The following is a 6,000-nucleotide window of genomic DNA, read 5'->3' as shown; positions in this document are numbered from 1 at the left end:
GTGTAAGTGGGTCTTCAAGGTGAAGACTGACATGGATGGTCATATGCATACCTATAAAGGTAGATTGGTGGCTAAAGGATTCAACAAGATTCATGGTATAGACTATGATGAAACCTTTTCACCAGTTGCGATGTTCAAGTCCATTCGGATCATGCTTGCTATTGCTGCTTACTATGATTATGAGATCTGACAGATGGATGTCAAAATCGTATTTCTTAATGGAAATCTATTGGAGGATGTGTACATGACACAACCTAAGAGTTTTGTAGATCCAAAGAATGCTAGAAAGGTTTATAAGCTGCAAAGATCCATATATGGATTAAAGCAAACTTCTACAAACTAGAATCTTGGATTCGATGATGTGATCAAAATGTTTGGTTTCATTAAGAATGAAGATGAACCTTGTGTCTACAAGAAGGTTAATGGGAGCATAGTCATCTTTCTCATATGGTATGTAGATGACAAACTTTTTATTGGAAATGATATCCCTACTCTTCAGTCAGTGATGACTTGGCTTGGGAATTATTTTTCAATGAAAGACTTAGGTGAAGCAACCTATATTTTAGGTCTTAAAATCTATAGAGATAGATCTAAAAGATTACTTGGCCTAAGGTAGAGTACGCACATTGATAAGGTGCTTAAATGTTTTGCCATGGAGAATTCCAAGAAGGGATTCCTGCCTATGTCACATTGTGTGAGTCTTTCGAAGACTCAATGCCCCTCCACTAAGGAAGAAAGGGACCGCATGGATCAAATTCCTTATGCATCTACTATAGGGTCTATCATGTATGCCATGCTTTATACTCACCTAGATGTCTCGTATGCATTAAGCATGATGAGCAGATACCAGTTAAATCTAGGTGAAGGTCACTGAACAACAGTCAAGAATATTCTTAAGTACTTGAGAAGGACTCAAGATTATCTCTTGATCTTTGGAGGCAATGAAGAGCTTGTTGTAAAGGGTTACACCGATGCTAGCTTCCAAACTGACAAGGATGATTTTAGATCGCAGTCAGGGTATATGTTTTACTTAAATGGTGGGGTTGTGAGATGGAAGAGTTCAAAGCAAGACACAGTTGCTGATTCTACAATAGAGGCTGAGTACATTGTTGCTTTAGATGCAGCAAAGGTGACTGTTTGGATCAGGAAGTTCATCATAGAGCTTGGTATTGTTCCTAGTATAGCGAACCCAATAGACCTCTATTGTGATAACAATGGGCTATTGCACAGGCTAAGGAACCTCACTCTCATCAGAGATCCAAACACATACTACGACGATTGTATCTCATTCGAGAGATCATCGATAGAGGAGATGTGAGGATATGCAGAGTCCCGACTTAACATTGTGGATCCTTTGACCAAGTCTTTGGCATAGAGAAAGCATGATGGTCACACTAGGTCAATGAATGTTCGATATCTTAGTGATTAGCACTAGTGCTAGTGGGAGATTGTTAGTATTAACCTTAGTACCAATTATGAGATGATTGTAAAGAGCTCATTTTGTATCATATTTTATTATTAATAAAAAAGGGTAAAGTTGGTTATTATATTTATTTTAGTTCAGTATCGATTGAATAAGTATAATAATGTCCTTGGGTAGTAGGTTCTTATCTACAGCATATCAATTGGTTGAATTGATAGTGAGATATTGTAGATATACATGGAATACTACTCTTAACTATTCCTAGTCAAGCATTAATATACAAGGACAATATTAATGCATTGAAACTAGCATGTAGGTCAACGGATGACTTAATCTCACAAGTCATGAATATGAGATATCAGGTTGACACATGAGTATATATTAGAGAATATATACTGAATGACCCACCATGAGAATATTTCATAGATCATTATATGAGTGTCATAAACATTCTCATGTGACTATTGGTATGAATAGTCTTTAGACCTGAAGTCACTACGGTTCCCTACAAAAGAAGTTGTATACTTTGGTATCGGCAAACGTCACCTGTAACAAGGTAGACAATAAAGTCAATCACTCGGTATGCAATGAATTATGCGGAGGGATATGAGTGATGTAGATGAGATCTATCCCTTGCATATGATAGAAGCGATATCTGTGGGCCCCTTGATTAGTATAACACAAGAAAGCATGACCATGCGCAAATGAGTCAATATGAGATATTGAGCTTATTTGATTGAATGTGTCTACTTAGAGATCAAGAAACACAAAGGTTGATAAGAGGATGACATGGTATATGCCTAATTGATCAATCTAGATATCAAGGATAGAGGGACCAAGTCATACAAGATAATAGCCACGGATAGGTTAGGTCGGATCTCGACTTATGAGAACTCATTGCTTATGTATCTAAATGTTGATTTGGGTACATTGCCAACGTTATGAGAACTTATAGGGTCACACACAAAGAACAAGTAGATATGGAGATGGATTCATATAATGAATCATTAGATTAAGTATAAACCGAATTGGTCTTATTGAGTAAGACTCAATTGGATCTAATTATTAGATTAAGTCCAATTCAAACTAGACCCATTGAATCAATTCGAATGATTGGAATGGTGATTCATTGAATTCGAAATTGCATGAGAATCAATGAGTTAGACTCATTGGGTGAACTTGAGTTCACCAAGGAAGTTGAATGGTCAAAATTAAACTATTGGATTGAATGGTCAATTTTGAGCCATTGGGTTGGAAGATGAAAGGGTAAAAGCCTTTGGTATTCATGAGATGGATATATATATTATTTTTGGATGATATTTTCATTATGTGAAAAACCTTTAGTCTTCTTCTTCTTCCTCCTTCCCTCTCTTGGCCGAAACCCCTTCTTGTGGTTGCTAGTACAACCTTAGGTGGTTTCCATCTCTATTTTGTGAGTTTGTGAGACAAACGAAGGCAAGGCTTGTTCATGTGGATACCGTAGAGGCACGAATGTGTGATCGTGCTGAGATCCAAGTTGTCTGGAGTTCATGAGCATACATCAAAGGTATAACCACTATCATGCAACTTAGTATAAGTTATTTTCTTTCCCTTTCACATGAATCTCCTAGAGGAACTAGATGTTTTCCACTGCGCTTTCGCATGTTTAGCACCCTAGTTCTTTACAGCACCATTGCTGACCCGATTGCTCGCTCTGTGGAAGATAAGTAGATCTAGAGTGGCTCACCGACGGTGGACTTTGCAAGTACAGGTAAAGAAGATAAATAAACTTTAAGCTCTTCCAGTGCCTTATCATATTTGGCATCTTATTAGAATTTAGTGACTTGATGTAGAATCTTGAAAAATTGGAGGCTCCGATCGAATGACTTAGAGATGAATCTTGACAAGGCTATAATTCGTCCAGTCAGACGCTGAGTTTCCTTCAGATTGCTTGGAGGAGGCATGTCTTGCAGTGCCTTTACTTTGCTCGGATTCTCTTCAATTCCTTGCTTGGTTATGATGTAACTGAGGAAACATGCACTCTTAGCTCCAAATAAGCATTTTTCAGGGTTTAGCTCAACTCCGTATTTCTCAAGGTTTAACACGTCTCCTTTATATATGTAAAAAGATCAGTATCCTAGAGGGATTTTATTAATATGTTATCAACATATACCTCCATATTCCGGCTGATATATCGTTGGAATACCTTGTTCATAAGTCTCTTATATGTCACCCCGGTATTCTTTAGTCTGAATGATATGACATTGTAGCAATAAGTTTTTTCAGCCGTGATAAAGTTAACTTTCTCTTGGTCCTCTTTGGCAAGCGGGACCTAATGGTATCCTTGATATGCATCTAGCATGCATATCAACTTACAACTAGCGGTAGAGTCTACCATCTGATCAATGCATGACAAAGAGTAGTAGTCTTTCAGGAACGCCTTGCTCATGTCTCTGAAATTGATGCAAGCCCGTCACTTGTTTCCTGGCTTGGATACTAGTACAACGTTGGCAAACCAGCTCAAGAATTTCACTTCCCTGATGTGTCCAGCCTCAAGTAGCTTTTCCACCTCCACTCGGATAATTTGATTCTGCTCCACTCCGAAGTCCCTTTTCTTCTGTTTGATTGAACAAGCATCTAACTGAATGTGCAACTCATATTGCATTATTGCTAGAGAGAATCCTCGAGAGCTCGTGGGTTGTTCATGCAAATACATCATGATTCTGCTCAAGCAGCCCACCAACTCGAACTTCTTCTCCGGGCTCAGATTGGCTACGATGAACATGGTGGCGTTTGGTCGGTTGGGATGAATTTATACTTCTTCTTTTTCTTCATAAACCAGAGTTGAGGGAGCCTCCCGAATTGTGTTGACGTCAAGCCATTGAGCCTTCCGAGTAGTTCGGGACTTGGCTCATACCACCTCTACATAGCATCTGCATGCTACTAGCTGATCGCCTTTGACTTCGCCAACATGAAACTTGATCTTCTGGAAAAATATAGAGACGATAGCTTGGAACTCATTTAAAATTAGCTCGCCAATAATTACGTTGTATGTCGAAGGAGTGTCCACCACGTTAAAGTTCAACCGGCGAGTCCTCATGAACGACTCCTCCCCTAGAGAGATGACCAACCAGATCTGACTGATCAACAACATCTTATTTCTTGTAAAGTCGTATAATGGAGTAGTCATAGGTTGGAGTTCATTTTGATCTATCTGAAGTTGATTAAATGCCTTCTTGAATATAATGTTGACCGAGCTGCCTATGTCAACAAAGGTTTGGTGGATGTTATAGTTGGCGATCACAGTTTTGATAATTAAGGCATCGTCATGAGAGATCTCCACTCCTTCCAAATCTCGAGGATCGAAACTAATTTCTGGTCCCTATGCTTTTTCCTCACTGCACCCGACTACATGTATCTTCAACCGCCTGACATATGACTTCTAAGCCCGATTCGAGTCACCGTTGGTCGGGCCTCCTACTATCATGTCAATGTCAACCCAGGCAGCATTGTCATCATTTGCTTACTCCCGGGCTGACTGGCGCAACCGCTCGGCAGATGCCCGAGTAGGTTTGATTATCTTTTTCCTTAGGCTGTGGTCAGTGTTGCTCGATAGATGCAATGCCTTGATCATATTATCTACCCGCTCGGTGGTGATGGTGGCGCTTGGGAGAGGGAGATCGATGGAGGAATCCTTTGGGGGGGGGGGGGGGTTGGTTGGTGAGACTTTAGGTTGAAATGGTAACAATCCTTCATGTTGTGGGATGTCGAGCCATGGTAACAACAAAATAGCGGGGTCCACTATCGGGGCTTGAGGAGTCTTGCCTGCTCGACCTCCACATGCTAGATTGTATGGGCTTGGGGCTCCTGGTGTTGCTGTGGTGCGACCACTCGGGACCCTCTTGGCGGCAGATTGGTGTGGCCGCTTGGAGTTCTAAGACAACCGTCGGCTCAGAGATTACTTCTTTTTCTGGGTTGACTGGGCCTTTTCAACATTGAAGTACTTCATAGCCCATCTGAATAGATGATATAAGTCTCTTGGAGGCTTCCTAATAAGTGAGCGAAAGAAATCATTATTTGTAAGTCCTTGTGAAAAGGCACTTACCAAAATTTCTTGGGTGGCAAATGGGACGTCTATGGAAACTTGATTAAATCTCTTAATGTAGGCCCGTAATATCTCCTTGGACCCTTGTTTGAGTAAAAATAAGTTGACATTTGTCTTTGTAAGGAACTAGGGAGCTAAACATGTGAAAGTGCAGCGAAAAATATCTAGTTCCTTTCCAGAAGATCCATGCGAAAGGAAACCATATACTAAGTACTAATTTTTATACATGAGAAAGTTATACCTTTATTGCGTGCCCTTCGCAATCCCAACTGTTGGAACCCCAAGGTTGTTTTGGTATGATCAACAAGTTAAGTTAGGTCCTGCGTTATTTTAACCTTGTATCTAAGTGTGCAGGAGCTTAGGAACACAGGTAGTCGAGCGGAAGATGCAGCTAGCGAGAAGGACGGCAGTCCGAGGGACGAGGTGCTGCGGAAGAGTACACCGGCGGACGAGAAGGAAGCGTGCGGTGGTTCCGAGGGACGAAAGCCGGAGC

Source organism: Zingiber officinale, chromosome 7B (assembly GCF_018446385.1).
Source record: "Zingiber officinale cultivar Zhangliang chromosome 7B, Zo_v1.1, whole genome shotgun sequence".
NCBI lineage: Eukaryota > Viridiplantae > Streptophyta > Magnoliopsida > Zingiberales > Zingiberaceae > Zingiber > Zingiber officinale.
This window is presented reverse-complemented; position numbering follows the sequence as displayed.